This window comes from Schistocerca cancellata, chromosome 2 (genome assembly GCF_023864275.1).
Source record: "Schistocerca cancellata isolate TAMUIC-IGC-003103 chromosome 2, iqSchCanc2.1, whole genome shotgun sequence".
NCBI classification, from domain to species: domain Eukaryota; kingdom Metazoa; phylum Arthropoda; class Insecta; order Orthoptera; family Acrididae; genus Schistocerca; species Schistocerca cancellata.
The window spans coordinates 1,053,306,515-1,053,328,564 of NC_064627.1; the positions used below are offsets into that span (position 1 = coordinate 1,053,306,515).

General features: G+C 51.3%; 33 non-coding genes across 33 annotated transcripts; 26 read left to right on the plus strand and 7 right to left on the minus strand.

The window, feature by feature from the left end:
* Positions 1-207: 207 nt before the first annotated feature.
* On the plus strand, positions 208-279 carry Trnae-uuc (transfer RNA glutamic acid (anticodon UUC)). The gene has a single exon. It is a non-coding gene; the product is annotated as a tRNA-Glu (tRNA).
* Positions 280-536: 257 nt separating this feature from the next.
* Positions 537-610, plus strand: Trnai-aau (transfer RNA isoleucine (anticodon AAU)). Its single transcript has one exon. It is a non-coding gene; the product is annotated as a tRNA-Ile (tRNA).
* Positions 611-1,354: 744 nt separating this feature from the next.
* Positions 1,355-1,426, minus strand: Trnag-ucc (transfer RNA glycine (anticodon UCC)). Its single transcript has one exon. It is a non-coding gene; the product is annotated as a tRNA-Gly (tRNA).
* A 323-nt stretch (positions 1,427-1,749) lies between these two features.
* Positions 1,750-1,820, plus strand: Trnag-gcc (transfer RNA glycine (anticodon GCC)). The gene has a single exon. It is a non-coding gene; the product is annotated as a tRNA-Gly (tRNA).
* A 293-nt stretch (positions 1,821-2,113) lies between these two features.
* On the plus strand, positions 2,114-2,186 carry Trnam-cau (transfer RNA methionine (anticodon CAU)). Its single transcript has one exon. It is a non-coding gene; the product is annotated as a tRNA-Met (tRNA).
* A 437-nt stretch (positions 2,187-2,623) lies between these two features.
* On the plus strand, positions 2,624-2,695 carry Trnae-uuc (transfer RNA glutamic acid (anticodon UUC)). Its single transcript has one exon. It is a non-coding gene; the product is annotated as a tRNA-Glu (tRNA).
* Positions 2,696-2,952: 257 nt separating this feature from the next.
* Positions 2,953-3,026, plus strand: Trnai-aau (transfer RNA isoleucine (anticodon AAU)). Its single transcript has one exon. It is a non-coding gene; the product is annotated as a tRNA-Ile (tRNA).
* A 744-nt stretch (positions 3,027-3,770) lies between these two features.
* On the minus strand, positions 3,771-3,842 carry Trnag-ucc (transfer RNA glycine (anticodon UCC)). Its single transcript has one exon. It is a non-coding gene; the product is annotated as a tRNA-Gly (tRNA).
* A 323-nt stretch (positions 3,843-4,165) lies between these two features.
* On the plus strand, positions 4,166-4,236 carry Trnag-gcc (transfer RNA glycine (anticodon GCC)). The gene has a single exon. It is a non-coding gene; the product is annotated as a tRNA-Gly (tRNA).
* A 293-nt stretch (positions 4,237-4,529) lies between these two features.
* Trnam-cau (transfer RNA methionine (anticodon CAU)) lies at positions 4,530-4,602 on the plus strand. Its single transcript has one exon. It is a non-coding gene; the product is annotated as a tRNA-Met (tRNA).
* A 437-nt stretch (positions 4,603-5,039) lies between these two features.
* Positions 5,040-5,111, plus strand: Trnae-uuc (transfer RNA glutamic acid (anticodon UUC)). Its single transcript has one exon. It is a non-coding gene; the product is annotated as a tRNA-Glu (tRNA).
* Positions 5,112-5,368: 257 nt separating this feature from the next.
* Trnai-aau (transfer RNA isoleucine (anticodon AAU)) lies at positions 5,369-5,442 on the plus strand. The gene has a single exon. It is a non-coding gene; the product is annotated as a tRNA-Ile (tRNA).
* Positions 5,443-6,165: 723 nt separating this feature from the next.
* Positions 6,166-6,237, minus strand: Trnag-ucc (transfer RNA glycine (anticodon UCC)). Its single transcript has one exon. It is a non-coding gene; the product is annotated as a tRNA-Gly (tRNA).
* Positions 6,238-6,560: 323 nt separating this feature from the next.
* Trnag-gcc (transfer RNA glycine (anticodon GCC)) lies at positions 6,561-6,631 on the plus strand. The gene has a single exon. It is a non-coding gene; the product is annotated as a tRNA-Gly (tRNA).
* A 293-nt stretch (positions 6,632-6,924) lies between these two features.
* Trnam-cau (transfer RNA methionine (anticodon CAU)) lies at positions 6,925-6,997 on the plus strand. The gene has a single exon. It is a non-coding gene; the product is annotated as a tRNA-Met (tRNA).
* A 437-nt stretch (positions 6,998-7,434) lies between these two features.
* On the plus strand, positions 7,435-7,506 carry Trnae-uuc (transfer RNA glutamic acid (anticodon UUC)). The gene has a single exon. It is a non-coding gene; the product is annotated as a tRNA-Glu (tRNA).
* Positions 7,507-7,763: 257 nt separating this feature from the next.
* On the plus strand, positions 7,764-7,837 carry Trnai-aau (transfer RNA isoleucine (anticodon AAU)). Its single transcript has one exon. It is a non-coding gene; the product is annotated as a tRNA-Ile (tRNA).
* Positions 7,838-8,581: 744 nt separating this feature from the next.
* On the minus strand, positions 8,582-8,653 carry Trnag-ucc (transfer RNA glycine (anticodon UCC)). The gene has a single exon. It is a non-coding gene; the product is annotated as a tRNA-Gly (tRNA).
* Positions 8,654-8,976: 323 nt separating this feature from the next.
* Positions 8,977-9,047, plus strand: Trnag-gcc (transfer RNA glycine (anticodon GCC)). The gene has a single exon. It is a non-coding gene; the product is annotated as a tRNA-Gly (tRNA).
* A 293-nt stretch (positions 9,048-9,340) lies between these two features.
* On the plus strand, positions 9,341-9,413 carry Trnam-cau (transfer RNA methionine (anticodon CAU)). Its single transcript has one exon. It is a non-coding gene; the product is annotated as a tRNA-Met (tRNA).
* Positions 9,414-9,850: 437 nt separating this feature from the next.
* On the plus strand, positions 9,851-9,922 carry Trnae-uuc (transfer RNA glutamic acid (anticodon UUC)). The gene has a single exon. It is a non-coding gene; the product is annotated as a tRNA-Glu (tRNA).
* Positions 9,923-10,179: 257 nt separating this feature from the next.
* On the plus strand, positions 10,180-10,253 carry Trnai-aau (transfer RNA isoleucine (anticodon AAU)). Its single transcript has one exon. It is a non-coding gene; the product is annotated as a tRNA-Ile (tRNA).
* Positions 10,254-10,976: 723 nt separating this feature from the next.
* Trnag-ucc (transfer RNA glycine (anticodon UCC)) lies at positions 10,977-11,048 on the minus strand. The gene has a single exon. It is a non-coding gene; the product is annotated as a tRNA-Gly (tRNA).
* A 323-nt stretch (positions 11,049-11,371) lies between these two features.
* Positions 11,372-11,442, plus strand: Trnag-gcc (transfer RNA glycine (anticodon GCC)). The gene has a single exon. It is a non-coding gene; the product is annotated as a tRNA-Gly (tRNA).
* A 293-nt stretch (positions 11,443-11,735) lies between these two features.
* Positions 11,736-11,808, plus strand: Trnam-cau (transfer RNA methionine (anticodon CAU)). Its single transcript has one exon. It is a non-coding gene; the product is annotated as a tRNA-Met (tRNA).
* Positions 11,809-12,245: 437 nt separating this feature from the next.
* Positions 12,246-12,317, plus strand: Trnae-uuc (transfer RNA glutamic acid (anticodon UUC)). The gene has a single exon. It is a non-coding gene; the product is annotated as a tRNA-Glu (tRNA).
* A 257-nt stretch (positions 12,318-12,574) lies between these two features.
* Positions 12,575-12,648, plus strand: Trnai-aau (transfer RNA isoleucine (anticodon AAU)). The gene has a single exon. It is a non-coding gene; the product is annotated as a tRNA-Ile (tRNA).
* Positions 12,649-13,392: 744 nt separating this feature from the next.
* Positions 13,393-13,464, minus strand: Trnag-ucc (transfer RNA glycine (anticodon UCC)). Its single transcript has one exon. It is a non-coding gene; the product is annotated as a tRNA-Gly (tRNA).
* Positions 13,465-19,865: 6,401 nt separating this feature from the next.
* Trnam-cau (transfer RNA methionine (anticodon CAU)) lies at positions 19,866-19,938 on the plus strand. The gene has a single exon. It is a non-coding gene; the product is annotated as a tRNA-Met (tRNA).
* A 437-nt stretch (positions 19,939-20,375) lies between these two features.
* Trnae-uuc (transfer RNA glutamic acid (anticodon UUC)) lies at positions 20,376-20,447 on the plus strand. Its single transcript has one exon. It is a non-coding gene; the product is annotated as a tRNA-Glu (tRNA).
* Positions 20,448-20,704: 257 nt separating this feature from the next.
* Positions 20,705-20,778, plus strand: Trnai-aau (transfer RNA isoleucine (anticodon AAU)). Its single transcript has one exon. It is a non-coding gene; the product is annotated as a tRNA-Ile (tRNA).
* Positions 20,779-21,521: 743 nt separating this feature from the next.
* Positions 21,522-21,593, minus strand: Trnag-ucc (transfer RNA glycine (anticodon UCC)). The gene has a single exon. It is a non-coding gene; the product is annotated as a tRNA-Gly (tRNA).
* A 323-nt stretch (positions 21,594-21,916) lies between these two features.
* On the plus strand, positions 21,917-21,987 carry Trnag-gcc (transfer RNA glycine (anticodon GCC)). The gene has a single exon. It is a non-coding gene; the product is annotated as a tRNA-Gly (tRNA).
* Positions 21,988-22,050: the final 63 nt, after the last annotated feature.

Sequence of the window (22,050 nt, forward strand, 5' to 3'; positions counted from 1 at the left end):
ATAATGACAGGCAGCAGGTCTTTACTTGCGAAATAAGTAAATAAATATTACTACTTACAGCTTTGCTTTTCCTCCTACCCCTGTAACAACGAGGCCAAAAGAAATGGACTGAGACTTTTGCCATGCGCGAGAAGATGCTCGCAAACAGGGAAAGTGCGACACGGAAAGCGAGTGGAGGGGGTGTAAACCCGGAGAACGATGTGCACGTCCGGTGTGGTCTAGTGGCTAGGATACCTGGCTTTCACCCAGGAGGCCCGGGTTCGATTCCCGGTACCGGAATGGAATTTTTTCGGAACAAATCACGACAAGTTTTGACCGTGCGAAATGCTGTTTCACGTCCTCCTCGCATTATAGCTACTGGTTCGTAAACGTCAGCTGACAACAGTCGAGAGAAACGGGCACGCAACGAAATTACTACGAGCAGCGGCATAGAGGGAGAAGAGACGCTGGTCCACTGTTGGATTGCTGCCATAGAAATGTTACATGGCAATACGCAGAGCAATTCCCGCAAAGCAATGGGAGACTGTCTGTACCGAGGCCCGTTAGCTCAGTTGGTTAGAGCGTCGTGCTAATAGCGCGAAGGTCGTGGGTTCGATCCCCCCACGGGCCACTACGATTTTACTGTTTCAAAAAGGCAACGCCGATTTCCCCGTGGAAGTATGGTGACAAAGAAATCGTCACATTGTGTGGGAGCTGATAGGGGACCCGAACGCGACTTGTCGGGACGCGCTAAAAAATTTCACTGGTCACAGCACGCTGAACACACAGTTTCTCGTCCGATCACCACAACTGCGCGACGTCGGGCGTTGTCAGTGCTTGGGCGGGTGAGCGCCTGCGAACATAGGGCACTGTCGACAGTTTCAATTCGTATTTCTCTTTCCTCTTCGGTTTCGGAGCTGCAGCGCTATTCGGTCAAGGGCACTGGCGCCACGTTTTGCCTCTCGGTATGCCAAGTCGCGCCGTGCGGCCACAGTGAAATGAAGGAGCGTGTTGTAAAATTTTCAACAAAGAAAAAAAAAAAGAAATCTACTAGTAATAAAACTGAATTTGTCTGACAGAACATGTAAAATCAGACAATACATGATAACAGGCAGCAGGTATTTACTCGAGGCATAAGTAATGTTGTGCCCGCCTCGCCATACCTCTCTCAGTCGTTTCGCGTGCTTGTCCTTTTGATATAGGCCGATTGGAGAGCGTCAGCTCTCGCGTCAGCTGAGCAAAGTCGAGACAAGTCGAGACTCAAGGGGAATCGACGCACACGCTAGAGGGTGGCGTGCAGCGAGTAAGATGGGCAAAGAAACATTAATTTAAGGACGCGTGGCAAAAGTACTCATACGCAAAAGTAAAAGCCTGCAGCGGTGGCCGGGAATCGAACCCGGATCAACTGCTTGGAAGGCAACTATGCTGACCATTACACCACCACCGCACAGTTCCGTCGCGCGCCTCGCGAGCCGCGCTGTGTCTGCTTCCCGCCTGTCGGCGGCGCCTGAAGGTGGTCGTAGCTGTAGGCGCGTTACGGGGTAGGCGAGCTCATCCAGGCAGCGTCTCTAGGCACGTTTCGCGTCCTTTGGCAAGAGTCGTCGCGTGCGTGCGCCGCAAGAGTACTTAGACGATCATTTTTAAGCAGTGCAGTGCAGGATTCAGCGTCTGTAGCATTCTCTCGAGAGGATGCGACGGCGCTGGACGGCAGTCCCACTTTCCCCTCAGACGTCTGCCGCGGAAAGCACCAGGAAGCTGTGAACTAGCTGAGCATCGGTGGTTCAGTGGTAGAATGCTCGCCTGCCACGCGGGCGGCCCGGGTTCGATTCCCGGCCGATGCATCGTTTTGTTTTTTCTCCGATAGTGGTGCTGCGTGTCTTTCGCACTCGAACTGCGTGAGCCATGAGAATGAACCGCGGGATTCCGTGTGGAAAGAAGCAATCATGCAGCGCGCACGACTGCTCGTTTGGACTCTTGCGTGCTATTGTACATACTGGCGTCGGCCTAACATCGCAAGTTGCCTGCCGCGCCGGGAATGCACGTGTAGCAACAGAAAAAATGAGCCAGGGAGTGCAGACTCTGTACCACTGGTATTCGGTACTTAGCAAGATTCCAGAAGGTGTGGCGTTCGCCAGCCTCGGTAGCGCAGTAGGCAGCGCGTAAGTCTCATAATCTTAAGGTCGTGAGTTCGATCCTCACCCGGGGCATTTAATTTACTGTCGTTCACAGCTAAGTCGACGGCTCTGGGGTTGCGAAGGAGCGAAACACTTAGTAGTTTGTTATCCACAAGGCTTCAACGACTCAGCGTGAAAATGTTTACTTCCTGTTATTACTAGTTGCAGTTCTTTTGTAAAATTTTCAAGAAAAAAAGTACTAGTAATAAAACTGAATTTCGTATGATATAACATGTAAAGTCACACAATGTATGACCTGCTATATAATGACAGGCAGCAGGTCTTTACTTGCGAAATAAGTAAATAAATATTACTACTTACAGCTTTGCTTTTCCTCCTACCCCTGTAACAACGAGGCCAAAAGAAATGGACTGAGACTTTTGCCATGCGCGAGAAGATGCTCGCAAACAGGGAAAGTGCGACACGGAAAGCGAGTGGAGGGGGTGTAAACCCGGAGAACGATGTGCACGTCCGGTGTGGTCTAGTGGCTAGGATACCTGGCTTTCACCCAGGAGGCCCGGGTTCGATTCCCGGTACCGGAATGGAATTTTTTCGGAACAAATCACGACAAGTTTTGACCGTGCAAAATGCTGTTTCACGTCCTCCTCGCATTATAGCTACTGGTTCGTAAACGTCAGCTGACAACAGTCGAGAGAAACGGGCACGCAACGAAATTACTACGAGCAGCGGCATAGAGGGAGAAGAGACGCTGGTCCACTGTTGGATTGCTGCCATAGAAATGTTACATGGCAATACGCAGAGCAATTCCCGCAAAGCAATGGGAGACTGTCTGTACCGAGGCCCGTTAGCTCAGTTGGTTAGAGCGTCGTGCTAATAGCGCGAAGGTCGTGGGTTCGATCCCCCCACGGGCCACTACGATTTTACTGTTTCAAAAAGGCAACGCCGATTTCCCCGTGGAAGTATGGTGACAAAGAAATCGTCACATTGTGTGGGAGCTGATAGGGGACCCGAACGCGACTTGTCGGGACGCGCTAAAAAATTTCACTGGTCACAGCACGCTGAACACACAGTTTCTCGTCCGATCACCACAACTGCGCGACGTCGGGCGTTGTCAGTGCTTGGGCGGGTGACCGCCTGCGAACATAGGGCACTGTCGACAGTTTCAATTCGTATTTCTCTTTCCTCTTCGGTTTCGGAGCTGCAGCGCTATTCGGTCAAGGGCACTGGCGCCACGTTTTGCCTCTCGGTATGCCAAGTCGCGCCGTGCGGCCACAGTGAAATGAAGGAGCGTGTTGTAAAATTTTCAACAAAGAAAAAAAAAAAGAAATCTACTAGTAATAAAACTGAATTTGTCTGACAGAACATGTAAAATCAGACAATACATGATAACAGGCAGCAGGTATTTACTCGAGGCATAAGTAATGTTGTGCCCGCCTCGCCATACCTCTCTCAGTCGTTTCGCGTGCTTGTCCTTTTGATATAGGCCGATTGGAGAGCGTCAGCTCTCGCGTCAGCTGAGCAAAGTCGAGACAAGTCGAGACTCAAGGGGAATCGACGCACACGCTAGAGGGTGGCGTGCAGCGAGTAAGATGGGCAAAGAAACATTAATTTAAGGACGCGTGGCAAAAGTACTCATACGCAAAAGTAAAAGCCTGCAGCGGTGGCCGGGAATCGAACCCGGATCAACTGCTTGGAAGGCAACTATGCTGACCATTACACCACCACCGCACAGTTCCGTCGCGCGCCTCGCGAGCCGCGCTGTGTCTGCTTCCCGCCTGTCGGCGGCGCCTGAAGGTGGTCGTAGCTGTAGGCGCGTTACGGGGTAGGCGAGCTCATCCAGGCAGCGTCTCTAGGCACGTTTCGCGTCCTTTGGCAAGAGTCGTCGCGTGCGTGCGCCGCAAGAGTACTTAGACGATCATTTTTAAGCAGTGCAGTGCAGGATTCAGCGTCTGTAGCATTCTCTCGAGAGGATGCGACGGCGCTGGACGGCAGTCCCACTTTCCCCTCAGACGTCTGCCGCGGAAAGCACCAGGAAGCTGTGAACTAGCTGAGCATCGGTGGTTCAGTGGTAGAATGCTCGCCTGCCACGCGGGCGGCCCGGGTTCGATTCCCGGCCGATGCATCGTTTTGTTTTTTCTCCGATAGTGGTGCTGCGTGTCTTTCGCACTCGAACTGCGTGAGCCATGAGAATGAACCGCGGGATTCCGTGTGGAAAGAAGCAATCATGCAGCGCGCACGACTGCTCGTTTGGACTCTTGCGTGCTATTGTACATACTGGCGTCGGCCTAACATCGCAAGTTGCCTGCCGCGCCGGGAATGCACGTGTAGCAACAGAAAAAATGAGCCAGGGAGTGCAGACTCTGTACCACTGGTATTCGGTACTTAGCAAGATTCCAGAAGGTGTGGCGTTCGCCAGCCTCGGTAGCGCAGTAGGCAGCGCGTAAGTCTCATAATCTTAAGGTCGTGAGTTCGATCCTCACCCGGGGCATTTAATTTACTGTCGTTCACAGCTAAGTCGACGGCTCTGGGGTTGCGAAGGAGCGAAACACTTAGTAGTTTGTTATCCACAAGGCTTCAACGACTCAGCGTGAAAATGTTTACTTCCTGTTATTACTAGTTGCAGTTCTTTTGTAAAATTTTCAAGAAAAAAAGTACTAGTAATAAAACTGAATTTCGTATGATATAACATGTAAAGTCACACAATGTATGACCTGCTATATAATGACAGGCAGCAGGTCTTTACTTGCGAAATAAGTAAATAAATATTACTACTTACAGCTTTGCTTTTCCTCCTACCCCTGTAACAACGAGGCCAAAAGAAATGGACTGAGACTTTTGCCATGCGCGAGAAGATGCTCGCAAACAGGGAAAGTGCGACACGGAAAGCGAGTGGAGGGGGTGTAAACCCGGAGAACGATGTGCACGTCCGGTGTGGTCTAGTGGCTAGGATACCTGGCTTTCACCCAGGAGGCCCGGGTTCGATTCCCGGTACCGGAATGGAATTTTTTCGGAACAAATCACGACAAGTTTTGACCGTGCGAAATGCTGTTTCACGTCCTCCTCGCATTATAGCTACTGGTTCGTAAACGTCAGCTGACAACAGTCGAGAGAAACGGGCACGCAACGAAATTACTACGAGCAGCGGCATAGAGGGAGAAGAGACGCTGGTCCACTGTTGGATTGCTGCCATAGAAATGTTACATGGCAATACGCAGAGCAATTCCCGCAAAGCAATGGGAGACTGTCTGTACCGAGGCCCGTTAGCTCAGTTGGTTAGAGCGTCGTGCTAATAGCGCGAAGGTCGTGGGTTCGATCCCCCCACGGGCCACTACGATTTTACTGTTTCAAAAAGGCAACGCCGATTTCCCCGTGGAAGTATGGTGACAAAGAAATCGTCACATTGTGTGGGAGCTGATAGGGGACCCGAACGCGACTTGTCGGGACGCGCTAAAAAATTTCACTGGTCACAGCACGCTGAACACACAGTTTCTCGTCCGATCACCACAACTGCGCGACGTCGGGCGTTGTCAGTGCTTGGGCGGGTGACCGCCTGCGAACATAGGGCACTGTCGACAGTTTCAATTCGTATTTCTCTTTCCTCTTCGGTTTCGGAGCTGCAGCGCTATTCGGTCAAGGGCACTGGCGCCACGTTTTGCCTCTCGGTATGCCAAGTCGCGCCGTGCGGCCACAGTGAAATGAAGGAGCGTGTTGTAAAATTTTCAACAAAGAAAAAAAAAAAGAAATCTACTAGTAATAAAACTGAATTTGTCTGACAGAACATGTAAAATCAGACAATACATGATAACAGGCAGCAGGTATTTACTCGAGGCATAAGTAATGTTGTGCCCGCCTCGCCATACCTCTCTCAGTCGTTTCGCGTGCTTGTCCTTTTGATATAGGCCGATTGGAGAGCGTCAGCTCTCGCGTCAGCTGAGCACAAGGGGAATCGACGCACACGCTAGAGGGTGGCGTGCAGCGAGTAAGATGGGCAAAGAAACATTAATTTAAGGACGCGTGGCAAAAGTACTCATACGCAAAAGTAAAAGCCTGCTGCGGTGGCCGGGAATCGAACCCGGATCAACTGCTTGGAAGGCAACTATGCTGACCATTACACCACCACCGCACAGTTCCGTCGCGCGCCTCGCGAGCCGCGCTGTGTCTGCTTCCCGCCTGTCGGCGGCGCCTGAAGGTGGTCGTAGCTGTAGGCGCGTTACGGGGTAGGCGAGCTCATCCAGGCAGCGTCTCTAGGCACGTTTCGCGTCCTTTGGCAAGAGTCGTCGCGTGCGTGCGCCGCAAGAGTACTTAGACGATCATTTTTAAGCAGTGCAGTGCAGGATTCAGCGTCTGTAGCATTCTCTCGAGAGGATGCGACGGCGCTGGACGGCAGTCCCACTTTCCCCTCAGACGTCTGCCGCGGAAAGCACCAGGAAGCTGTGAACTAGCTGAGCATCGGTGGTTCAGTGGTAGAATGCTCGCCTGCCACGCGGGCGGCCCGGGTTCGATTCCCGGCCGATGCATCGTTTTGTTTTTTCTCCGATAGTGGTGCTGCGTGTCTTTCGCACTCGAACTGCGTGAGCCATGAGAATGAACCGCGGGATTCCGTGTGGAAAGAAGCAATCATGCAGCGCGCACGACTGCTCGTTTGGACTCTTGCGTGCTATTGTACATACTGGCGTCGGCCTAACATCGCAAGTTGCCTGCCGCGCCGGGAATGCACGTGTAGCAACAGAAAAAATGAGCCAGGGAGTGCAGACTCTGTACCACTGGTATTCGGTACTTAGCAAGATTCCAGAAGGTGTGGCGTTCGCCAGCCTCGGTAGCGCAGTAGGCAGCGCGTAAGTCTCATAATCTTAAGGTCGTGAGTTCGATCCTCACCCGGGGCATTTAATTTACTGTCGTTCACAGCTAAGTCGACGGCTCTGGGGTTGCGAAGGAGCGAAACACTTAGTAGTTTGTTATCCACAAGGCTTCAACGACTCAGCGTGAAAATGTTTACTTCCTGTTATTACTAGTTGCAGTTCTTTTGTAAAATTTTCAAGAAAAAAAGTACTAGTAATAAAACTGAATTTCGTATGATATAACATGTAAAGTCACACAATGTATGACCTGCTATATAATGACAGGCAGCAGGTCTTTACTTGCGAAATAAGTAAATAAATATTACTACTTACAGCTTTGCTTTTCCTCCTACCCCTGTAACAACGAGGCCAAAAGAAATGGACTGAGACTTTTGCCATGCGCGAGAAGATGCTCGCAAACAGGGAAAGTGCGACACGGAAAGCGAGTGGAGGGGGTGTAAACCCGGAGAACGATGTGCACGTCCGGTGTGGTCTAGTGGCTAGGATACCTGGCTTTCACCCAGGAGGCCCGGGTTCGATTCCCGGTACCGGAATGGAATTTTTTCGGAACAAATCACGACAAGTTTTGACCGTGCGAAATGCTGTTTCACGTCCTCCTCGCATTATAGCTACTGGTTCGTAAACGTCAGCTGACAACAGTCGAGAGAAACGGGCACGCAACGAAATTACTACGAGCAGCGGCATAGAGGGAGAAGAGACGCTGGTCCACTGTTGGATTGCTGCCATAGAAATGTTACATGGCAATACGCAGAGCAATTCCCGCAAAGCAATGGGAGACTGACTGTACCGAGGCCCGTTAGCTCAGTTGGTTAGAGCGTCGTGCTAATAGCGCGAAGGTCGTGGGTTCGATCCCCCCACGGGCCACTACGATTTTACTGTTTCAAAAAGGCAACGCCGATTTCCCCGTGGAAGTATGGTGACAAAGAAATCGTCACATTGTGTGGGAGCTGATAGGGGACCCGAACGCGACTTGTCGGGACGCGCTAAAACATTTCACTGGTCACAGCACGCTGAACACACAGTTTCTCGTCCGATCACCACAACTGCGCGACGTCGGGCGTTGTCAGTGCTTGGGCGGGTGACCGCCTGCGAACATAGGGCACTGTCGACAGTTTCAATTCGTATTTCTCTTTCCTCTTCGGTTTCGGAGCTGCAGCGCTATTCGGTCAAGGGCACTGGCGCCACGTTTTGCCTCTCGGTATGCCAAGTCGCGCCGTGCGGCCACAGTGAAATGAAGGAGCGTGTTGTAAAATTTTCAACAAAGAAAAAAAAAAAGAAATCTACTAGTAATAAAACTGAATTTGTCTGACAGAACATGTAAAATCAGACAATACATGATAACAGGCAGCAGGTATTTACTCGAGGCATAAGTAATGTTGTGCCCGCCTCGCCATACCTCTCTCAGTCGTTTCGCGTGCTTGTCCTTTTGATATAGGCCGATTGGAGAGCGTCAGCTCTCGCGTCAGCTGAGCAAAGTCGAGACAAGTCGAGACTCAAGGGGAATCGACGCACACGCTAGAGGGTGGCGTGCAGCGAGTAAGATGGGCAAAGAAACATTAATTTAAGGACGCGTGGCAAAAGTACTCATACGCAAAAGTAAAAGCCTGCAGCGGTGGCCGGGAATCGAACCCGTATCAACTGCTTGGAAAGCAACTATGCTGACCATTACACCACCACCGCACAGTTCCGTCGCGCGCCTCGCGAGCCGCGCTGTGTCTGCTTCCCGCCTGTCGGCGGCGCCTGAAGGTGGTCGTAGCTGTAGGCGCGTTACGGGGTAGGCGAGCTCATCCAGGCAGCGTCTCTAGGCACGTTTCGCGTCCTTTGGCAAGAGTCGTCGCGTGCGTGCGCCGCAAGAGTACTTAGACGATCATTTTTAAGCAGTGCAGTGCAGGATTCAGCGTCTGTAGCATTCTCTCGAGAGGATGCGACGGCGCTGGACGGCAGTCCCACTTTCCCCTCAGACGTCTGCCGCGGAAAGCACCAGGAAGCTGTGAACTAGCTGAGCATCGGTGGTTCAGTGGTAGAATGCTCGCCTGCCACGCGGGCGGCCCGGGTTCGATTCCCGGCCGATGCATCGTTTTGTTTTTTCTCCGATAGTGGTGCTGCGTGTCTTTCGCACTCGAACTGCGTGAGCCATGAGAATGAACCGCGGGATTCCGTGTGGAAAGAAGCAATCATGCAGCGCGCACGACTGCTCGTTTGGACTCTTGCGTGCTATTGTACATACTGGCGTCGGCCTAACATCGCAAGTTGCCTGCCGCGCCGGGAATGCACGTGTAGCAACAGAAAAAATGAGCCAGGGAGTGCAGACTCTGTACCACTGGTATTCGGTACTTAGCAAGATTCCAGAAGGTGTGGCGTTCGCCAGCCTCGGTAGCGCAGTAGGCAGCGCGTAAGTCTCATAATCTTAAGGTCGTGAGTTCGATCCTCACCCGGGGCATTTAATTTACTGTCGTTCACAGCTAAGTCGACGGCTCTGGGGTTGCGAAGGAGCGAAACACTTAGTAGTTTGTTATCCACAAGGCTTCAACGACTCAGCGTGAAAATGTTTACTTCCTGTTATTACTAGTTGCAGTTCTTTTGTAAAATTTTCAAGAAAAAAAGTACTAGTAATAAAACTGAATTTCGTATGATATAACATGTAAAGTCACACAATGTATGACCTGCTATATAATGACAGGCAGCAGGTCTTTACTTGCGAAATAAGTAAATAAATATTACTACTTACAGCTTTGCTTTTCCTCCTACCCCTGTAACAACGAGGCCAAAAGAAATGGACTGAGACTTTTGCCATGCGCGAGAAGATGCTCGCAAACAGGGAAAGTGCGACACGGAAAGCGAGTGGAGGGGGTGTAAACCCGGAGAACGATGTGCACGTCCGGTGTGGTCTAGTGGCTAGGATACCTGGCTTTCACCCAGGAGGCCCGGGTTCGATTCCCAGTACCGGAATGGAATTTTTTCGGAACAAATCACGACAAGTTTTGACCGTGCGAAATGCTGTTTCACGTCCTCCTCGCATTATAGCTACTGGTTCGTAAACGTCAGCTGACAACAGTCGAGAGAAACGGGCACGCAACGAAATTACTACGAGCAGCGGCATAGAGGGAGAAGAGACGCTGGTCCACTGTTGGATTGCTGCCATAGAAATGTTACATGGCAATACGCAGAGCAATTCCCGCAAAGCAATGGGAGACTGTCTGTACCGAGGCCCGTTAGCTCAGTTGGTTAGAGCGTCGTGCTAATAGCGCGAAGGTCGTGGGTTCGATCCCCCCACGGGCCACTACGATTTTACTGTTTCAAAAAGGCAACGCCGATTTCCCCGTGGAAGTATGGTGACAAAGAAATCGTCACATTGTGTGGGAGCTGATAGGGGACCCGAACGCGACTTGTCGGGACGCGCTAAAACATTTCACTGGTCACAGCACGCTGAACACACAGTTTCTCGTCCGATCACCACAACTGCGCGACGTCGGGCGTTGTCAGTGCTTGGGCGGGTGACCGCCTGCGAACATAGGGCACTGTCGACAGTTTCAATTCGTATTTCTCTTTCCTCTTCGGTTTCGGAGCTGCAGCGCTATTCGGTCAAGGGCACTGGCGCCACGTTTTGCCTCTCGGTATGCCAAGTCGCGCCGTGCGGCCACAGTGAAATGAAGGAGCGTGTTGTAAAATTTTCAACAAAGAAAAAAAAAAAGAAATCTACTAGTAATAAAACTGAATTTGTCTGACAGAACATGTAAAATCAGACAATACATGATAACAGGCAGCAGGTATTTACTCGAGGCATAAGTAATGTTGTGCCCGCCTCGCCATACCTCTCTCAGTCGTTTCGCGTGCTTGTCCTTTTGATATAGGCCGATTGGAGAGCGTCAGCTCTCGCGTCAGCTGAGCACAAGGGGAATCGACGCACACGCTAGAGGGTGGCGTGCAGCGAGTAAGATGGGCAAAGAAACATTAATTTAAGGACGCGTGGCAAAAGTACTCATACGCAAAAGTAAAAGCCTGCTGCGGTGGCCGGGAATCGAACCCGGATCAACTGCTTGGAAGGCAACTATGCTGACCATTACACCACCACCGCACAGTTCCGTCGCGCGCCTCGCGAGCCGCGCTGTGTCTGCTTCCCGCCTGTCGGCGGCGCCTGAAGGTGGTCGTAGCTGTAGGCGCGTTACGGGGTAGGCGAGCTCATCCAGGCAGCGTCTCTAGGCACGTTTCGCGTCCTTTGGCAAGAGTCGTCGCGTGCGTGCGCCGCAAGAGTACTTAGACGATCATTTTTAAGCAGTGCAGTGCAGGATTCAGCGTCTGTAGCATTCTCTCGAGAGGATGCGACGGCGCTGGACGGCAGTCCCACTTTCCCCTCAGACGTCTGCCGCGGAAAGCACCAGGAAGCTGTGAACTAGCTGAGCATCGGTGGTTCAGTGGTAGAATGCTCGCCTGCCACGCGGGCGGCCCGGGTTCGATTCCCGGCCGATGCATCGTTTTGTTTTTTCTCCGATAGTGGTGCTGCGTGTCTTTCGCACTCGAACTGCGTGAGCCATGAGAATGAACCGCGGGATTCCGTGTGGAAAGAAGCAATCATGCAGCGCGCACGACTGCTCGTTTGGACTCTTGCGTGCTATTGTACATACTGGCGTCGGCCTAACATCGCAAGTTGCCTGCCGCGCCGGGAATGCACGTGTAGCAACAGAAAAAATGAGCCAGGGAGTGCAGACTCTGTACCACTGGTATTCGGTACTTAGCAAGATTCCAGAAGGTGTGGCGTTCGCCAGCCTCGGTAGCGCAGTAGGCAGCGCGTAAGTCTCATAATCTTAAGGTCGTGAGTTCGATCCTCACCCGGGGCATTTAATTTACTGTCGTTCACAGCTAAGTCGACGGCTCTGGGGTTGCGAAGGAGCGAAACACTTAGTAGTTTGTTATCCACAAGGCTTCAACGACTCAGCGTGAAAATGTTTACTTCCTGTTATTACTAGTTGCAGTTCTTTTGTAAAATTTTCAAGAAAAAAAGTACTAGTAATAAAACTGAATTTCGTATGATATAACATGTAAAGTCACACAATGTATGACCTGCTATATAATGACAGGCAGCAGGTCTTTACTTGCGAAATAAGTAAATAAATATTACTACTTACAGCTTTGCTTTTCCTCCTACCCCTGTAACAACGAGGCCAAAAGAAATGGACTGAGACTTTTGCCATGCGCGAGAAGATGCTCGCAAACAGGGAAAGTGCGACACGGAAAGCGAGTGGAGGGGGTGTAAACCCGGAGAACGATGTGCACGTCCGGTGTGGTCTAGTGGCTAGGATACCTGGCTTTCACCCAGGAGGCCCGGGTTCGATTCCCAGTACCGGAATGGAATTTTTTCGGAACAAATCACGACAAGTTTTGACCGTGCGAAATGCTGTTTCACGTCCTCCTCGCATTATAGCTACTGGTTCGTAAACGTCAGCTGACAACAGTCGAGAGAAACGGGCACGCAACGAAATTACTACGAGCAGCGGCATAGAGGGAGAAGAGACGCTGGTCCACTGTTGGATTGCTGCCATAGAAATGTTACATGGCAATACGCAGAGCAATTCCCGCAAAGCAATGGGAGACTGTCTGTACCGAGGCCCGTTAGCTCAGTTGGTTAGAGCGTCGTGCTAATAGCGCGAAGGTCGTGGGTTCGATCCCCCCACGGGCCACTACGATTTTACTGTTTCAAAAAGGCAACGCCGATTTCCCCGTGGAAGTATGGTGACAAAGAAATCGTCACATTGTGTGGGAGCTGATAGGGGACCCGAACGCGACTTGTCGGGACGCGCTAAAACATTTCACTGGTCACAGCACGCTGAACACACAGTTTCTCGTCCGATCACCACAACTGCGCGACGTCGGGCGTTGTCAGTGCTTGGGCGGGTGACCGCCTGCGAACATAGGGCACTGTCGACAGTTTCAATTCGTATTTCTCTTTCCTCTTCGGTTTCGGAGCTGCAGCGCTATTCGGTCAAGGGCACTGGCGCCACGTTTTGCCTCTCGGTATGCCAAGTCGCGCCGTGCGGCCACAGTGAAATGAAGGAGCGTGTTGTAAAATTTTCAACAAAGAAAAAAAAAAAGAAATCTACTAGTAATAAAACTGAATTTGTCTGACAGAACATGTAAAATCAGACAATACATGATAACAGGCAGCAGGTATTTACTCGAGGCATAAGTAATGTTCTGCCCGCCTCGCCATACCTCTCTCAGTCGTTTCGCGTGCTTGTCCTTTTGATATAGGCCGATTGGAGAGCGTCAGCTCTCGCGTCAGCTGAGCAAAGTCGAGACAAGTCGAGACTCAAGGGGAATCGACGCACACGCTAGAGGGTGGCGTGCAGCGAGTAAGATGGGCAAAGAAACATTAATTTAAGGACGCGTGGCAAAAGTACTCATACGCAAAAGTAAAAGCCTGCAGCGGTGGCCGGGAATCGAACCCGGATCAACTGCTTGGAAAGCAACTATGCTGACCATTACACCACCACCGCACAGTTCCGTCGCGCGCCTCGCGAGCCGCGCTGTGTCTGCTTCCCGCCTGTCGGCGGCGCCTGAAGGTGGTCGTAGCTGTAGGCGCGTTACGGGGTAGGCGAGCTCATCCAGGCAGCGTCTCTAGGCACGTTTCGCGTCCTTTGGCAAGAGTCGTCGCGTGCGTGCGCCGCAAGAGTACTTAGACGATCATTTTTAAGCAGTGCAGTGCAGGATTCAGCGTCTGTAGCATTCTCTCGAGAGGATGCGACGGCGCTGGACGGCAGTCCCACTTTCCCCTCAGACGTCTGCGCGGAAAGCACCAGGCAGCACGTCGCGCGGAGCTCCGCTGCCGTCGTCGATTTGTTTACATCGCCGGGACTTTGGCGCTTCGTTCTTCGTGATTTCTGACTTCAAGATTTGTAAGTAACAAAATGTCGACATTTTCGAGAGCTAACACCGCTCAGTGTGTCTTTGATAGAAGTGCTGTCCGCCCTACCGCATTTGAAATACACGAATGGTTATTCGAAGACTTAAAGATACCGGAAGAAATCGTAGACACCTTTCAATTGGACTTTGTTCAGTATTGCTTGTTCTTGAAATTTACCTCTGGTGACATGTGTGAAAAATTTGTTGCTAAATTTGGTGGCAGTCGCCGTTTTAAACATGCAGACGGCAGTATTAGTACTGTGCAAATCGTGGCGTCAGGGTATGGAATTCGAACTGTCCGTGTTTTTAATGTACCACCGGAATGCCCTGATCAAATTTTATCTCGTGCTTTGTCTCGTTTTGGTGACGTTCTGAATATTACAATGGAGAAGTGGTCGAGTGCATACCGTTACAAAGTAGCTAGTGGTGTGCGTAGTGTCCGGATGGATTTGAGACAACATATTCCTTCCTATTTTGTAATCGGTGGGGTTCGTGCACAAATCTCATATATCGGGCAACCGCCGACATGTGCCGTATGCCATTCCACGGAACATTTGAGGGGTGACTGCCCTCGACGGCGGCCAGTTCAGTTACCGCGCGAAGATGTGGGTGGTGGCGATAAGTTTGTGCCTCTCATGAGTGAGGTTGTAGCAGGAACATCTTTTACCGGTCCGACCGATCGTCCGACCGCCCGACCGACGGCCATTGTTTCCGTCGAAGGCACGCCTGTCGCGGAACATGGTAACACGACTGTCGGGCAGGAGGAAATGGAGGTTGTCCAGGACCCGCCTACCCCGACCGACCGGGTTGATGACGAAAGGGACATACGCCCTGTTAATACTGCTGCCGTTCAATCGGAGTCGGTGGAGGCAACAGACGCTTCTTTACCCCCGCCGTCCCTCCCGGTACCAACTTCTGCCGATACTGTACCGCTTTCAGCGGAAAGCAAAAAGCAACGTCGCCAGCGGGGCAAGAGTAAACAGGTCAAGGAACAGAACCCGGCCGTCCTCGCGAATCCGCCAGCCACGGAGAGTGGCAGTGAAAGTGAGGCAATGTCACAGGGTTCCTCCCGTAGTAGCAGCCCCGCCAGGACAGAGAAGATTAGAGCACACACTGAACGGTTGAAACAATTTCTCAGTGCCGGGAAGGAACAGGACATTGCCGCTGCGAAGCGTAAATTGGAACAGAGCAGTGAGCAGTCACCACAGCGCCCGCGCAAACATTCTGTGCCGTCACAGCCGGCCGTCGCATCGCGCGGTGGCCAGGCGGAAGCCACCAAGCCGTCGGGCGACGCACGACCACCCCCGCCACCTGACACTCACAGCCCGTGGTGGCAGCAGCAGGAGGACGAGGGGGGCCAGTAGAAATGCGCGCAGGCCCACATCGTTGTCACGAGTCCACCTACATTGCACTTGACCTAGAAACGAATGTGTCTTGAACTGTGTCCAGTGTATTGTTGTGCCATGTTTTTTGTAGACTTGCTACTAACCACTACAGTGTTTTAAGAACTATTGAAATTTCCATTTTCTGCCAGCTGCCATTCATTTAAGTGTCAGTCCAGCGTTTCTATCACTTCGTTGGTGCTTTTTATATTGCTCTGTCTTGTCCATCTGCTTAAAATGTCAACGCACCCACACCCATCGAGTGTGTTTTCTGTTTTGACATTAAACGTTGCCGGTATCTCAGCGGTGCACAAGGTAGCTGCTTTTAAAGATGTATTATATCATGGAAATTTTAGTATTGCCCTTCTTCAAGAAGTGTCTAGTGATGTTTTTAGCAATATTCCAGGCTACGATGCTATTTACAATCTTAATAGTGACAATAACTGTGGCACAGCAATTTTATTTAAGTCGTTTTTCGAACCTACGGACATCAGACTTCTCCCTGACGGTCGTGTACTGGCGTGTGTCATTGCGGGCGTCCAATTTGTCAACGTGTATGTGCCCTCGGGGACTGATCAAAAACGCACAAGAGCTCGTTTTTTTACCACGGACGTATGCCCCTTTTTGGCTACGGCTCGTCCCATTATATTCGGTGGTGATTTCAATTGTGTTGTTGCCAATGCGGACCAATATCCCACCCCAACTAAATGTGCAGAACTGAATACCCTTTTAACTGCAGCGGAATTGCGTGATTCGTGGCGTCACTACCACCCCATCATGACGCAGTATACGCACTTTTCTACTGGAGGAGCCAGTAGAATTGATAGAATCTACGTATCACGGGAGCTAACAGACGCTTTATGCGCAGTCGAAGTTCTGCCTGTCGCCATGAGTGATCATTGTGGCTACGTGTGTGCTTTGCGGTTGCAGTGCTGTCGCACGAAATCTCTTCCAACATATTGGAAATTGAATACCGGGTATCTGGGTGCCGAAGGGCTCCGTGCGGAGGTGCGTGTTGCGTGGCAGCGGTGTTTAGCGAAAGTCCACCATTACGGGTCCTGCATCGAGTGGTGGGTGGCGCATGCCAAACCGATTTTGCGGAAGGCGGCGCAATTATATAGTCGCGAAGCGAGTTACTGGCACAGGCGTACGTTGGCATTTTATCAGCAGTGCTTACAGGATGCTATCAATTCACCTGTTGGCCCCGACGCCAACGTTAGACTCCGTCTGAGCAAAATTAAAGCCAGAATTCTGCGGTTGCACCGGGAAAGGTCGAAAGGTTTAATGATTCGGAGCCGTCCCTTGTGCCACATCGATGACGAGGAGCCGTCGCTCTATCATGTTGCCCGGGAGAAGAAACAGGCTCGCAAAAAGTATATTGATGCGTTGGAAACTGATGCGGGGATTGTCTTATCGCAGCGGCACGAAATTGTCCGCCATATCGCCGACTATTATACTTCGCTTTTTCACGACGCTACCGCGGACGGCGAGGCCACGCGGCTTTTATTACAAGACTTAGTCGACTGCTTGTCCGATCATGACCGTGAAGAGCTGGTTGCAGAGATGTCGAACCAGGAAGTATTACAGATATTGAAAGCCAGTACAACGGGCAAGTCGCCTGGACCCGACGGTCTTCCTACAGAATTTTATATTGCTTTCTGGGATATTGTAGGGGACAAGTTTACGGTAGTGGTGAACGAAGTGCTTCGCGGCATTGCCATCCCGAGTCAGTTTCTCGAAGGGCACATTGTTCTTATCCCCAAAAAACGGGGTACGTGTCGTGTCACCGATCTTAGGCCAATCACGCTGTTAAATGCTGATTACAAGCTGGCGGCCAGATGCGTTGCGGCGAAGATGCAGGCAGTCATGGACAATGTCATCTGTCCATATCAATCTTGCGGCGTTAAGAGGCGAACCATATTCAATGCGGCTTCAACCTATCGTGACGTCATCGCTTACTCCGCCGTCCACCGACTTTCAGCAGCTGTCCTTTCAGTGGACTTTGCCAATGCGTTTGACAGGATGAGCCACGATTATTTGATGCAAGTTCTGGAAAGGATGGGTTTTGGCTTCCGCTTCCTTCGCGTGATTCGCCATTTCCTGACGGGGGCCAGTTCGGTGGTGACAATTAACGGATGGCGAACGCCACCTATAGTTCTTAGTAGATCGGTGCGACAGGGCTGTCCCTTATCTATGTACCTTTTTGTAATTGCTTTGGACCCACTGTTGCGAGCGCTTGACCGCACGATAGGCGGCGTGGATATTCATCGTGCCTCAGTGAAGTGTCTCGCTTACGCTGACGACGTAGGTGTTTTTATCGGCGACGACACCGATTTTCATCAAATCCGGCCCTTACTGGGGTTGTATGAATGTGCGTCGGGTGCCCTGATTAATCCAAGGAAGACTGTATTGATTCCCTTAGGAAATTGCGAAGTGGATCCCGATCAGACTTGGTTTCGAGTAGCCCGTACTCATACGATCTTGGGCCTCGATGTTACCGCTAATCCTCAGCAGATGCGGGCGCGGACCTGGCGCCGGCTGCTCAATCATGTCAAAGGCCTCTGTAAGACTTACGCCAGCCGACGCCTCACCCTCCTCCAGAAGGTCGACCTAATTAACAGCGCCGTGTATTCCAAGGCCTGGTACGTGGCACAACTCCTGGACGTTCCGCGACCACTCGCCCGGTCATTCTCGCAGGCCGCGTACTGGCTCCTGTGGCGCCACGAAATTTTCAAGGTTCGGGCGGCGACCTGCGTCCTCGACACCACCTTCGGCGGACTCGGCCTCGTAGATTTTTCCCGGAAGTGTTCGGCGCTGCTGGTGCACCGCACGGCCGCCCTGCAAGCTGACAGCCCGGATGGAACGGCGGCGGCCTTGCTCGTCGCTTACCGGCCGCCCTCCGAGAGCGCACCGGTGTCCGTGGTGGGCATCCCGTATCAACTCGGCTACGTCAGAGCTTACTACCTGCAGCGGAGCTACGTCCTGGAAACGGCGCTGGACAGGAACCGGAATGTTCGCGGATTGTATGCGGCAATGGTGGGGAAGCCACCCCCTCACAAGCTCGCTCTTCGCTTCCCCGCGACCAACTGGCGGCAAGTGTGGCTTAATATTCATCACTCAGTGTTGCCCTCCGGCGTTCGGTCCCAGTGGTATAAACTGGTCAACAATACGGTGGCCACAAACCAACGTCTCTCGGACATCCGCCTGCTGCCGTCTGCCAACTGTGGTGCTTGCGGCGTTCCGGACACACGGGAGCATCGCTTTCAATGTCGCCTTGTGTCGGCCGTCTGGGAACTGTGCAGGGTCATGGTGGCTCTGATCAACAGGACGACACCCTCAAACGTGACTGTCAATGATGTCCTTGCGCCAGGGTTTAAACCGTTCCCTCGCGCGAAGCACAATACAATGGTGTGGCTCCTAGGCCACACGGTCTTTGCAATTCTGGACTGCCAAGTTAAGGACGTGTGTACTTATTTAGCGTACATGTGGGATGCACATTCCCATGTAAAGCGGCTCAAGCATTACAACGAACTTTTTGCCAATTTTCTACGTGCGGCGTTACAACATGGTTACGCGAAGACGTTCAATCATTGATACACAGAAAACTCTATTGAAGACTGAGGAGGCTATCTCTTATTGTTCATTTTTCAATCATTTTGTTTGCATTTTACCTGATGGTTTTGATGCGTCTGTGAGGATATTATGCGCTGCAGAAGAAAAATATTTTTCATTTCTTTTATCTGACTTACCGCAGTGATGCATTTCGTTTCTCCCATGGAAGTGACAATATTATTTTACTTTCCTTTCCCTACCTTCTTCTTATGAACTTCGGAGTGGGTTTTTAGTTTGTTTTCTCCAAGCGCCTCTAGTTCTCCAAGAATGGACATGGTATTTATTGTGTTTTTTTTACAAAGAAGAACTCTCTTAAGACTTTTAGTTCCTAGTCGCCTGTGGCTTCTTTTAGGATGGATGTTTCATTTTGACATTTTCGCCGTTTGAAGATGTACGGTGTCTTTTATTGTGCATTCCATGGAATGACAGCAGATTTGACTATGTGGAAGTATGTTCTTTCATTTATTGATTTTCACACCACGATCCACGAGAGAAGCCGTCAGCGACGAGCATATACCACAACAGATATGATAGCGTTGAAGCTCGCCGATGAAGGCACATTTTGGTGAGAGCAAGGAGGGCTATAAGGGGAGTTGGGAGGCCCTAAAAAAAAAAAAAAAAAAAAAAAAAAAAAAAAAAAAAAAAAAAAAAGTGGTAGAATGCTCGCCTGCCACGCGGGCGGCCCGGGTTCGATTCCCGGCCGATGCATCGTTTTGTTTTTTCTCCGATAGTGGTGCTGCGTGTCTTTCGCACTCGAACTGCGTGAGCCATGAGAATGAACCGCGGGATTCCGTGTGGAAAGAAGCAATCATGCAGCGCGCACGACTGCTCGTTTGGACTCTTGCGTGCTATTGTACATACTGGCGTCGGCCTAACATCGCAAGTTGCCTGCCGCGCCGGGAATGCACGTGTAGCAACAGAAAAAATGAGCCAGGGAGTGCAGACTCTGTACCACTGGTATTCGGTACTTAGCAAGATTCCAGAAGGTGTGGCGTTCGCCAGCCTCGGTAGCGCAGTAGGCAGCGCGTAAGTCTCATAATCTTAAGGTCGTGAGTTCGATCCTCACCCGGGGCATTTAATTTACTGTCGTTCACAGCTAAGTCGACGGCTCTGGGGTTGCGAAGGAGCGAAACACTTAGTAGTTTGTTATCCACAAGGCTTCAACGACTCAGCGTGAAAATGTTTACTTCCTGTTATTACTAGTTGCAGTTCTTTTGTAAAATTTTCAAGAAAAAAAGTACTAGTAATAAAACTGAATTTCGTATGATATAACATGTAAAGTCACACAATGTATGACCTGCTATATAATGACAGGCAGCAGGTCTTTACTTGCGAAATAAGTAAATAAATATTACTACTTACAGCTTTGCTTTTCCTCCTACCCCTGTAACAACGAGGCCAAAAGAAATGGACTGAGACTTTTGCCATGCGCGAGAAGATGCTCGCAAACAGGGAAAGTGCGACACGGAAAGCGAGTGGAGGGGGTGTAAACCCGGAGAACGATGTGCACGTCCGGTGTGGTCTAGTGGCTAGGATACCTGGCTTTCACCCAGGAGGCCCGGGTTCGATTCCCGGTACCGGAATGGAATTTTTTCGGAACAAATCACGACAAGTTTTGACCGTGCGAAATGCTGTTTCACGTCCTCCTCGCATTATAGCTACTGGTTCGTAAACGTCAGCTGACAACAGTCGAGAGAAACGGGCACGCAACGAAATTACTACGAGCAGCGGCATAGAGGGAGAAGAGACGCTGGTCCACTGTTGGATTGCTGCCATAGAAATGTTACATGGCAATACGCAGAGCAATTCCCGCAAAGCAATGGGAGACTGTCTGTACCGAGGCCCGTTAGCTCAGTTGGTTAGAGCGTCGTGCTAATAGCGCGAAGGTCGTGGGTTCGATCCCCCCACGGGCCACTACGATTTTACTGTTTCAAAAAGGCAACGCCGATTTCCCCGTGGAAGTATGGTGACAAAGAAATCGTCACATTGTGTGGGAGCTGATAGGGGACCCGAACGCGACTTGTCGGGACGCGCTAAAACATTTCACTGGTCACAGCACGCTGAACACACAGTTTCTCGTCCGATCACCACAACTGCGCGACGTCGGGCGTTGTCAGTGCTTGGGCGGGTGACCGCCTGCGAACATAGGGCACTGTCGACAGTTTCAATTCGTATTTCTCTTTCCTCTTCGGTTTCGGAGCTGCAGCGCTATTCGGTCAAGGGCACTGGCGCCACGTTTTGCCTCTCGGTATGCCAAGTCGCGCCGTGCGGCCACAGTGAAATGAAGGAGCGTGTTGTAAAATTTTCAACAAAGAAAAAAAAAAGAAATCTACTAGTAATAAAACTGAATTTGTCTGACAGAACATGTAAAATCAGACAATACATGATAACAGGCAGCAGGTATTTACTCGAGGCATAAGTAATGTTGTGCCCGCCTCGCCATACCTCTCTCAGTCGTTTCGCGTGCTTGTCCTTTTGATATAGGCCGATTGGAGAGCGTCAGCTCTCGCGTCAGCTGAGCAAAGTCGAGACAAGTCGAGACTCAAGGGGAATCGACGCACACGCTAGAGGGTGGCGTGCAGCGAGTAAGATGGGCAAAGAAACATTAATTTAAGGACGCGTGGCAAAAGTACTCATACGCAAAAGTAAAAGCCTGCAGCGGTGGCCGGGAATCGAACCCGGATCAACTGCTTGGAAAGCAACTATGCTGACCATTACACCACCACCGCACAGTTCCGTCGCGCGCCTCGCGAGCCGCGCTGTGTCTGCTTCCCGCCTGTCGGCGGCGCCTGAAGGTGGTCGTAGCTGTAGGCGCGTTACGGGGTAGGCGAGCTCATCCAGGCAGCGTCTCTAGGCACGTTTCGCGTCCTTTGGCAAGAGTCGTCGCGTGCGTGCGCCGCAAGAGTACTTAGACGATCATTTTTAAGCAGTGCAGTGCAGGATTCAGCGTCTGTAGCATTCTCTCGAGAGGATGCGACGGCGCTGGACGGCAGTCCCACTTTCCCCTCAGACGTCTGCCGCGGAAAGCACCAGGAAGCTGTGAACTAGCTGAGCATCGGTGGTTCAGTGGTAGAATGCTCGCCTGCCACGCGGGCGGCCCGGGTTCGATTCCCGGCCGATGCATCGTTTTGTTTTTTCTCCGATAGTGGTGCTGCGTGTCTTTCGCACTCGAACTGCGTGAGCCAT